Raw genomic sequence first — 11,655 nt, 5'->3', positions numbered from 1 at the left:
CATCAAATACAATGTCTACTTTTGATCATTCGTCGATGCAAGATTTTATATAAGGCAGTATGACATCATTAGTATAATCATCAAATATTTTTGCCCAACTATGTGACCTGGAATTAACCATTGTTACCCCACCAACGATAAATGAATCCGTATTTGGATCAGCAAATTGCAGAATGTTTCAAGTAAACCCATTTGCAGCGATTTAATATCACTATTTCAAGTGACATCCTGAGATAAAGACGGAGGAGCAGTTTAGTTTTTATGGATAAAGAAATATTCCAAGTAAAACTGTCTACTGTGACAAGAAATGAAACGTCTAGAAAAGATATGGCAATCACTTTAAAGGTTCTCTAGCTTTGTTTTTGACAAAGACGTTTTGCATTTACTTCAAAATATCTTCGTATTGTTTGAACCAATATCTTGGAGTTTATTTACATATCTTACCTGTTTCCGAATCAACAATTTCCTAAATGGGGTATTTTTTTTTTTACAAATCTGATAACTCTTCTAGAAATGAATTTCCAGACTTGTTCATCACTTTGCAAAGCCTTGAAAGCTGTTTAAAGAAATCTTTTTGTGTTTTCGTAGAGTCTTCATTATGTCGTTTGTCTGTTGTAGATGATCCAAACCACTAAATCTTTCAAACTCATATTCTAGTATACTGACTCCTGGTCCAGCTACCATCCATTTGTCTAAAAGTGATCTTTGGTTAATCATATGGCACCAACATCGACCTTCCTATTTTTGTGCCTGATCAATTGTGTAATAAGAAAGAAATTTGCTGGTCTTACGTACAGTGAAATTATCATTTTCAAATTCCATCGCCACCTATGGGTGATGTTCGTGAAGGGAAGTCATATCTCGAAGACGGGTCGGTAACGATCGAGCATAATTCACACGATCAAGACCTAAAACAATATACTATCATGCTTTATATGGACTGTTTGAAAAGTACAAAGTCTCACTCATGTAATGAGCATAATACCAAAATCAAAAGAAGTTCTTAATTTATAATTGAACGCCAGGAATTAAACTGTGGTCGAAATGACTCTTTCCTTACACCAGTCTTTAAATCACTGAACGCCACAGAGTCATGACATAATTATATATTATGAGTTTAGCTTTCATAATCTGAAATTAACAATTTAAGCAAACTACATGCGGTTGTCTGATGGGCCTGTCTAGTTTTAGATACATTTGAACATACATAAAAAGAATCTGCCGTTTTTGGTGTTGCAATATTGGCTTCAGTAAGACAACATGTCCATCCCCTATCACGAAATATATCACCCAGAGTTTTATAACAAGTCATTTCAATGTGCAATTCACCAAACATGACGATACACTTATCTTTTCCGTACAAATCAGGCCATTCCCACTGAATTTCAAAAAGTGGCTGATCTGCAGTTACAATTGATGTTTTTCCGGGATTAACCACATATTCGCCTTAACCATCGAATTCCTGAGAATGCCTGGTAGTGCATACAAATTGCTCTTGATGTTTATAAATAGCGAATGTGTTATACGCATGTGTATCATAACCATGATAACCTTGAAAAATGTTATTAAACCAATTCATAATATTATTAGAAATCCAAAAACACTAAATATATGGTAAATAGTTCAAATGTTTTTGAAAGAATGTTGTTACATTTTAGCGCATGCGCAATTACTGGATATGTCAAATATTTTTAATAAATATGTGAAGTAAGGAATGTATCCATCAAACCTGGTAATTGTTTTTTACTAAAAAGAAGTTCAAAGAAAATTTTTCCAGAAAAATCAGTATTTTCAAACTAAAACAAACAGCCATTTTAGAAAATGGCCGTGGCCATCTTGAAAAAATCATTTTTTTTTAATGGCCAGCAGTTAATTTTTAAAAAGTATATAATAATGATGCTTTGTGGTAATTTTCATGCTTGTATCATCATTTGCACAATTCCCTCGATTTTGCTATCTAATATCTCTCACTATAACAGAAAGAAATTTTTTAAAAAGGTAAATAACATCATAGAAAATAACCACTTAAGTATTTTAATTTTAGGAGGGGACATGAATGAAACCCTATTAAAAATAGAGAGAAAATCAAATAAGCTCTCATAAATACTATAAACCAGTAAATAGTCTTAAACAGCTCATAAAAAAACCAAATTAATAGATATATGGAGGGAAATAAATCCAAACAAAATTCAATTTACATGGAGAAGGAAAAACAATACGAATATAACAAGCAGAATATACTTCTTTTTGATCAGTCCAGATATAAGACCACATGTAATCAATTCTGATATAAGACCTGCTATGATATCACACACTGATCACCAAGCCATTTTGTTAAAAATAAGACAGAATCCCCATGGCAGAGGAAGAGGTTTCTTTAAAATAAATATTAGTATTTTAATAGATGATAATTATAAAAACCATATAAACAATCTTATTCAAAAATATAAAGAAAAGGCACTTACCAGAGATTCAAGAGATATTTGGGATATCTTCAAATCTGAAGTAAGGGACATAACTGTAATGTATTGTAAATATAACTCATCTGAAAATAAAAATAAAATAAAAGATTTAGAAATGAACTTACAAAGATTGAATAATAAAATTAATCCTTCAAAAGAAACTAAAGATGAAATAGAAAATATTGAAAAAAATCTAGAAAATCTTTATAAAGATGAAATTAAAGGTGCACAAGTAAGATCTCGGGTCAAATGGTTAGAAGAAGGGGAAAAAACACAAAATTCTTTTTAGGTTTAGAAAAATCAAGACAAACAAAAAAAAAATATTTCGGCATTGAAAGATAAGCAAGACAAAATTATAACAGAGCCATCAGAATTTTTAAATTTAGAAAAATGTTACTATGAAAATGTACATAAAAGTACAAATCCAGATGGTAATAATATTAAGCAATAGGTTGAAGAAACGAAAATAGATCATAAATTAAGTGATGACGAGAAAAGCTCTCTAGGCGGCAGCATCTCAATAGAAGAATGCACAAAAGCCATTTTTAATATGAAGCTAAACAAATCACCAGGTATAGATGGTGTAAGTATTGACTTCTATCGCACATTCTGGGATAATATAAAAGAACTAGCTGTAGAAGTTTTCAATAGGTGTTACGAGAAAGAAGAATTAACAACATTACAAAAAATAGGAATAGTATCTTTATTGTACAAAAAGAATGACCCACTATCCCTAGACAATTATAGACCTATAACTTTACTAAATGTAGACACCAAATTAATAGCCTATACTTTAGCCCAACGGTTAAAACCTGTTTTATCAAAAATAATAAATAGTGATCAGAATGGAAATGTCAAAATAGGTATATTGGTTTTAATATCCGACATATAAAAGAAATCATAGACTAATCTGAAACTTTTAATATAGATGGTGCTTTGTTATTCATAGATTTTTCAAAAGCTTTTAACTTGTTAGAATGGTCATTTATGTATGAAGCTCTTTTAAAATTTGGTCTGCCGCAGTCATTTATTAAATGGGTTAAAACTTTATTTAATAGTGTCAAATGTTGTATGCTCAATAATGGGTGGATTTCTGAAACCTATAGCATTTTTCGTGGTATTAGAGTTCGATAATTTTTGTTATAGCTGTAGAGATTCTGGCATGTAGAATAAGACAAGATACAGGTATTAAAGGATTTCAAATTAAACTTGATTCTAAAACACATAGTCTTAAAATTTCACAACTTGCAGATGATACTACTCTCTTTCTTAAATCAAAACAAGAAATAAGCCTGGCATTAAATTTAATTGAAGAATTAGGAACTCTTTCTGGTCTAAAACTTAATAAGTCAAAAACTGAAGGAATATGGCTAGTTAAATTAAAACATTTTAGAGATAAATATGAAAACATTAGTTGGAATAAAATCTTTGCTGAATATTATAGCTGTTTACAGTTTATCTCTATCTGTAATAATGTTCAAGGTAATAACCAAAAACGGCAAAATTTCCGTAAAATTACAAATTCAGGGGCAGCAATCTAACCACTGCTTGTCCAATTCTGCAGAAAATTCCTTGGCAGATAGATCCTGACCTGATAAACAATTTTACCCCCATGTCAGATTTGCTCTAAATGTTTGGTTGCAAAGTTATAAGCCAAAATCTACATTTTACCCATATGTTTTATTTTTAGCCATGGCGGTCATCTTGGTTGATTGGCTCGGTCACTGGACACATTTTTAAACTAGATACCCCAATGATGATTGTGGCCAAGTTTAGTTAAATTAAATTTGGCCCAGTAGTTTCGGGAAAAAAATTTGTAAACGGCGACGGACGCCAAGTAATGAGAAAAGCTCACTTGGACCTGTGGGCTAGGTGACCTAAACAGAAGATGTGGTATGATTGCCAATGTGACAACCCTCCACAAGAGGCCAACTGACACAGAAATTAACAATTATAGGTCACTGTACAGCATGTACAGTATCAAATTGTGAAATCAAGTATTAAGTTGTGAAAATCTAGTACTAAGTTTTGTAAGCATTTTTTTATTTTGTTTTCTAAAAAAATATTTGGCATCGCATTATATTTCCATACTTTACATGTTATGTGTTGCTGTATTAAAATAAATTAAAAAAAAACGTTGTGATTAATACGTAATAAGTTTATCTATTCCTGGAAAAAAAGAAACATGAATAAGGATTTGAGTAGGGTTTACACAACATACAATTATAGACAAACACCAATAAACAGAGGGCCAAAAAATGCATTGTACAGTAAATAAGGAGAGAAAAAATCATTTAAAAATCTATAATTAATATTCATAAAAGACATATACATTGCCTTCTTTAGGGATAATTTCTATACTCTCGGAATAATATGAAATAAAACTGTTCTTTAATGTTCAACGATAAAATATTAACACACAATTAAACAGATTCAGTTTAGTTATGAGCTGTTCATAACTGTTCTAGGATAAACGTATTGTAAAAATAAAATAACAAAACTATCAAACTCCGAGGAATATTCATAATCAAATGGCAAAATCAAAACTCAAACACATCAAACGACTGTCATATTCCTGACTAGGTACAATCACTTGCTTATGTTGTAAATGTTCGATTAAACCTGGAATTATAGCTTTTATGCTATGGTTGATTGTAAGAAATGGTTATAAGTGACGACGTTTAGACTGGAACTTTGTGAAAAAAAGGAATAATTGACCGTCTACTGCATAAAATAGGTAAATAAACATGTTTAATCCCGCCGCATTTTTGAGCCTGTTCCAAGTCAGGAGCCCCTGGCCTTTGTTAGTCTTGTATTTTTTTAATTTTAGTTTCTTGTGTACAATTCGGAAAATAGTATGGCGTTCATTATCACTGAACTAGTATGTATTTGTTTAGGGGCAAGCTGAAGGACGCCTCCGGGTGCGGGAATGTCTCGCTACATTGAAGACCTGTTAGTGACCTTCTGCTGTTGTTTTTTCTATGGTCGGTTTGTTGTCTCTTTGACACATTCCCCATTTCCATTCTCAATTTTAAATGATAACATCGTTAAAGTATTTATCACTGGTGTCAAACTGATAACCGTAACTGGAATTACGACGATCCCATTATGGCGACGGCAGAAATAGGTAAAATCTTTACAATCTTTTTTCTCAAATGCAGCATGTTTTGTCAATAATTACTCAGCTGCAAGGTTTTTCTTAGACATCATATTTGAATTGTAACGTAGTACTGTTATTGTCTATGTGCTTAGAAAATTGCCGTTGAAAAATTGTGGATGATAATTGTAACTCTTTGGCATTTTGCTTGTTTGATAATCTTAATTTCTTAATTGGATAATAGTAACTGAAAAATGATAAATGTGTCTTCCAGCATTTCAATGGTATTTTGTGTTTAAAAACGAAATTGTTTAGTTAAACGATGACATTAAAGGGGCACTAGCTGTCAAATCCATGTTCACCGATTTTAATCAAATTCTCATATTTGATTTATAACAATGAAAAACGTTATCCAAACTATTTTAAAAATGTCTAAAATAAGCAATTCACAGGGCACGGGAATGGAAATACGTAGCTTTGTCTCGTGTGTATTTTAGTTTAGACGCCATCTTATTAATTATCGAGTTGACCATATAGGCGACGCAAACATAAATATAGATATAAATAGAGTAAGCAAACTTGTGCTATTATATTATTCTAGGTCTATTTCATTTCATATTAAAGATAAAAAAATAAATGTTTATTATCGTTTGTACCTGTATAAGAATGATTTTTGTGGATCGAATCGGTCAATCAAATTATTAACTTTTGTTTCACATTCAATGTTGACATTCTTTCCTTAAAATAACTGTACACATACAATTTACGTGTTATCCATCTCAGGCTAAGGGGTTATATTGAAGTTGACATGAATACGGATTCAATAAGGTAGAATTATTCACTTGCAAGTGAATAATTCATAATCAATGTTTTGTTTAGCTTATTTTGACAAAATTGAACCATTTTGGCTGCTAAAAGCGAATTATTATTTCACTATTTGCATTTAATTAATGATTTAGCAAAAGCAAATAATATATTAGATTTTATATATATATCGTAGCTAGTGCCCCTTTAACGCAAAATAAAAAAAATGAAGTAAATGACAGGTTAATATCTAGGACAATTGAGAAAGAAATCAACACAAATGTATCATATTTCTAGTTTTGTTTTTACAAGTTTTTGAAAACAGTGACATTTATTGGAGTTAAATTCATACACAAAAATGTTAGATATAAGGCAAGGTGTCTCATTTGTCTGTATATTACTGTACTAACTTATTCTGTTTAATATGTTTTAAAACAACCCATTTGAAATTAATGCATTAAGATCAGTACACAATACGTATAATAAACTTACCGAAGATTGACCATAGCGCTACAAGTAACATCATATTTCTATATGTATCAACGGGTACGTCTCATTTAGGTTTATTTTCGTTTTTTAGATTAGTTCCTGGTTACACGGGAAAGTGAAAGATTTCACCTCCTTATATGACTAATAATGTGTTCTATTGATAATGATGAAATGGAAAATTATTGATACATGTTGTATTGTTATTGATTATAACTTCCGTGATATGACGGTCGTGAAATCAACCACAACTAGTTCAAAACATTTTTTTATTATTCTATTTATTTAACTACGTTGTACTCACAAATACAAGGATTTTGTTCGTAAAGGTGAATTTGAATTTTATAACAGGCCTTATACGTGTAGCAAACATATGCTTAGGCGGGAAAACTGGCAATAATGTATCAGATGAGGTCGGCGTCAAACAAACTTGTCCGCTAGTGAGGGTTTTTGAACTCACAGTCTAGTGATCACTTAACGTAGACTAATTAGACAAAATTACACCCAGACAATCAAAATAGCATCTCAAAATATGTTCATGAACTATGATTGATTGATTGTTGGTTGCTTAACATCAAGAGGCAAATATTTCATGCATATTCAGGACGAAAACAAGTTCACAATAAAAACAATAGGTAGGTTGATACAATAGATGCCATCTCGGATGATGGTCGGGGGAATTTGGACTGCCACTGGAAAATGAGGGTATATTGGATAGGGACAGAAATTTTGCCTTGCAACAGGCCACCTACAGACCCCGCAAACAGTTGTTGCAAGGGTTTTTAACGTGCAAAGGGCGTGGTACTCTCTTTACACGAGGCATCGGATTTAACGTCCCCCTTCTGACCGGACGTGACTGCGAACGGATTCCAATTGTAGCTCCAGTAGAGTCACAGCACTGATTAATACCACCGCGTTTATAGGCGCCACAACAGCCAGCAAGACAGTACTCATAATGCGTCGTTGAATTTGTATAGAATTCAAACGGCTTCGGAGTAAACACGTTCAAATGTTCAAAGTAGCATGATCCTGCATACACTCCAGCTTCCGAGAAAAATAAGATTGTTGTAAGAGTGTCAATTAGGAGTCAAAACTAATGCTTTATCTAGAAGTAGGTTACCTTAGCTGTATTTGGCAAAACATTTCGGAAATTTTGCGGTCAATGCTCTTCAACTTCCTACTTTATTTGGACCTTTAACTCTTTTTTATTCGAGCATCACTGATGAGTCTACAAAGAGCCGAATTCAATTTGCTCATTATCTAGAACATCTGTTTGATGCACATTTTACGTCATTCATAGTTATAAGAGCAAGCGGGAATTTAAATTATGCATGCAAATGAACATCTTTTGTAAAGAAAATAAACAGGAGTAGGTCCTTGAATTAAAACATTGGTTGTGGGTGATACAAAAATGTGTTCACGATCAGAAACTCATTTTTCCCTGTGACGAATATTTTAATTTTTTGATGACTCAAGCGAAAGCATTTATATAAATGAAATGTTCCTTATAAAAGTATCAATAGTTATCAAAGGTATCAGGATTTTAACTTAATACGCCAAACGCGAGTTTCGTCTACATAAAACCTATCAGTGACACTCAAAACAGAATAGGTATAAAGTCAACACAGGATTAACTAGCCAACATAAGTTCATACGCAGAAGGACTGGTATTGATACACATAATGACATTTTGATCAACATTAGAGTCAGTGATGATAAAAAAAATCCGGGTTACAAACTACAACTGAAGGAAATACGTCAACTATAAGAGGAAAAAATGAAACAAGAGAAACATTGAAGTGCAACAAAAAAAACGACAATGCAACACACATAGAAATGAACTATAAGATCACAACTGCCATTTTCCTGACTTGGTAAAGGACACTTTAAGACAAAATGGTGGATTGAACCTGAATGTGTTGCTAACCAAACATTACGCTTTTATGACAATGTTAAATATAACACTCCAATGACAACATTACATGACAGGACTAAGGTACACACAAATGCAAGAACAATTGAAGGTCGTACGGTGACCTATAGTTTTAATATCTGTGTCATTTTGGTCTCTTGTGGACAGTTGTATCATTTCAATCATACCACATCTTTTTTATAAGTTTGGAATACATAAATATGTAAGCAGAGCTACAAACAAATACTGTGGTCTTGATTATCCTTAAATGAAAGAGTCACAACTGTTTTTTAATAAAAAATCGATCAAGCTGTCAGATTTATCTTAATGTGGAGGTGTTCCAGCAATAATGATTGTAAAAGTGTTTTAAGAAATATTATTTAATTAATCAGGATTCAAACACAATTTTTTTTAAAACACTCCATCATTCTTTAATGAGTTTTTCTAGTCTTTGCTGCAAATTTTTTTTTGAAATTTTTCTTTGCACCTGTCCTAAGTAAGGAACCTGATGTTCCGTGGTTATCGTCTGTTTATGTGGTTCATAAATGTTTCTCGTTTTTAGTTTTTTAATATAGATTAGACCGTTAGTTTTCCCGTCTGAATGGTTTTACAATAATAATTTTTGGGGCCCTTTATAGCTTGCTGTTCGGTGTGAGCCTAGGCTCTGTGTTGAAGACCGTATCTTGAGAACTATAATGGTTTACTTTTATAACTTGTTACTTGTCTCATTGACACCCATACCATATCTTCCTATATTTAATAATCAGTTCTAAATAACAAATTTTCACTACTATATCCGGACAAAATATTTGTGATACAAATACAAATTTATTTAGACATTAGAACAGTGTTAATAACTTAGTTTTGACACTAGTTTTTCAACTTAGTAACGTCTTCTCGAATAACTTACAAATTAACGATAACGATATCCCTTTCATCATCTCTCTCGTATTCTCTTTTTTAAACTGGTTACTTTTTAAACGTTTCTTTTGCCCTCACGAAGAACAATCATCTTTTTTTATGTTTCCTGCCATCTAAATAGCACAATAGAATAATATTATTACAGGGGAAACGATATTATTGCAATGAATAGATTTAATTTGAAAAACATATGACGTGTGCCCTTAACCGCATAGAATACTTTTATATTTAGTTAAATGGTAACAGATGAAAGTTTAATTATCGATTTAAACAGATATACATAGAGCTAGTTCATAAAATTGCAAATGGTGTGCATACACATTTTTTTTTTCAATTTACAACACTGAATAGACAATTAAATGATCGACTGAAATTAGCATCACGGTTTTTAAATTTTCTTTCAAAACACTATATTTTACAAATAAAGATGTAAGCCTTGGAGATGCGATGGGGACGCTGAAGTGCGATGGTCGTCACGCTGAAGTGCAATGGTCTAAGCCGAAGTGCGATGGTCCTTTCGCTGACGTGCGATGGTTTTGCATTACGTTTGGATAATGTGACGTTTTCAAATACAACGTTATTGAATTAAATTACTCCGTGTTGAAGACCTGATTTTGACCTATAATTGTTTACTTTTACAAATTATGACTTGGATGGAGAATTGTCTCATATCACTCATACCACATCGTATACTGACATAGGCAGGAGAATTAGATTTGTAGATAAAGGTTTCATACGTACAAAGGAAAGGAAACAGAATGAAACGACCGATTCAAATACCGAACAGTTTTCAGCATTAGGTGGGGGTTACAAAAATATGTCAAACTAAGTCGGAAAACAAACCATAGGGGAAAGGCGACTTAAAGATGAACTTGGTCTGCAGAAGTGCTAAACAGTGTTTGCGGAAGCAGGTATAATGCATGCCGAAAACGTTTTGTAAGACAAATAAAATGTATTGATCTTAATATTAATTTACGCTTTTCTATAAGTATACATCACATAATTTTATGTGAACAACTTAATAACAAACTAAAATAAATTATAAGCAATGATTTCATGATGTCAAGTAGCTATAGTTTATTTTTATTTTTTTAGATGAAACCTGCTTTGTAAGACAGAAACGTATATTATATTGAATCCTGACATAAAAAATATGGCCGAATTACTATTATATGCGGCTATATAGATTTACAAAATAAAGTGCAAATATGGTCAGTTTTGGTTAATGCGATCAAATAATTGTGTTGTACAGGTCAGCCTGAGGTATCAAAACTACTGAAACTTTGTTTTGTTTAAAAATAAAAAGTAAAATCACAAAAATACTGAACTAGGAGGAAAATCAATTCGGAAAGTCCAGAATCACATGGCAAAATCAAATAACAAAACGCATCAAAAACGAATGGACAAGAACTGTCATATTCCGGACTTGGTACAGGCATTTTCAAATGTAGAAAATGGTGGATTAAACCTGGTTCTATAGCGCTAACCCTCTCACTTTAATGACAGTCTCATCAAATTCCGTTATATTTACATTGATGCGTTAAATAAACAATATATTGAATAAGAGGAGGACATGCTGGCACTAAAAATGTATGCGGATTAAATTTTAGTTATTGTAATCCAATATTGCTATCGTTTGTATTATACATTGAATCCTGACATAAAACAAATATGGCTGATTTACTATGCGGATATATAGATTTACTTAATAAAGAGCAAATATGGTCCTTTAGATTTGTGCAATTTGTTTTATCAAATAAGTCATTTTTATCAAATGTTCACAAATGTAGAAAAAAACATATTTTTTTGCTGAATATTTTTCAAATTAAAAAAAAAATTGACGGTTTCATGAAAATTAACACACATAATAAAATTCTTACGTGATCAAACCAAATGGCACTTTCAAAAAGAGGGGTTCATGAATTTGTTTTCAAGTTCAATAAGTTTGAATGATTAAAATCAGTCGAAAACTG

This window comes from Mytilus edulis, chromosome 11, assembly GCF_963676685.1.
Source record: "Mytilus edulis chromosome 11, xbMytEdul2.2, whole genome shotgun sequence".
NCBI lineage: Eukaryota > Metazoa > Mollusca > Bivalvia > Mytilida > Mytilidae > Mytilus > Mytilus edulis.
This window is presented reverse-complemented; position numbering follows the sequence as displayed.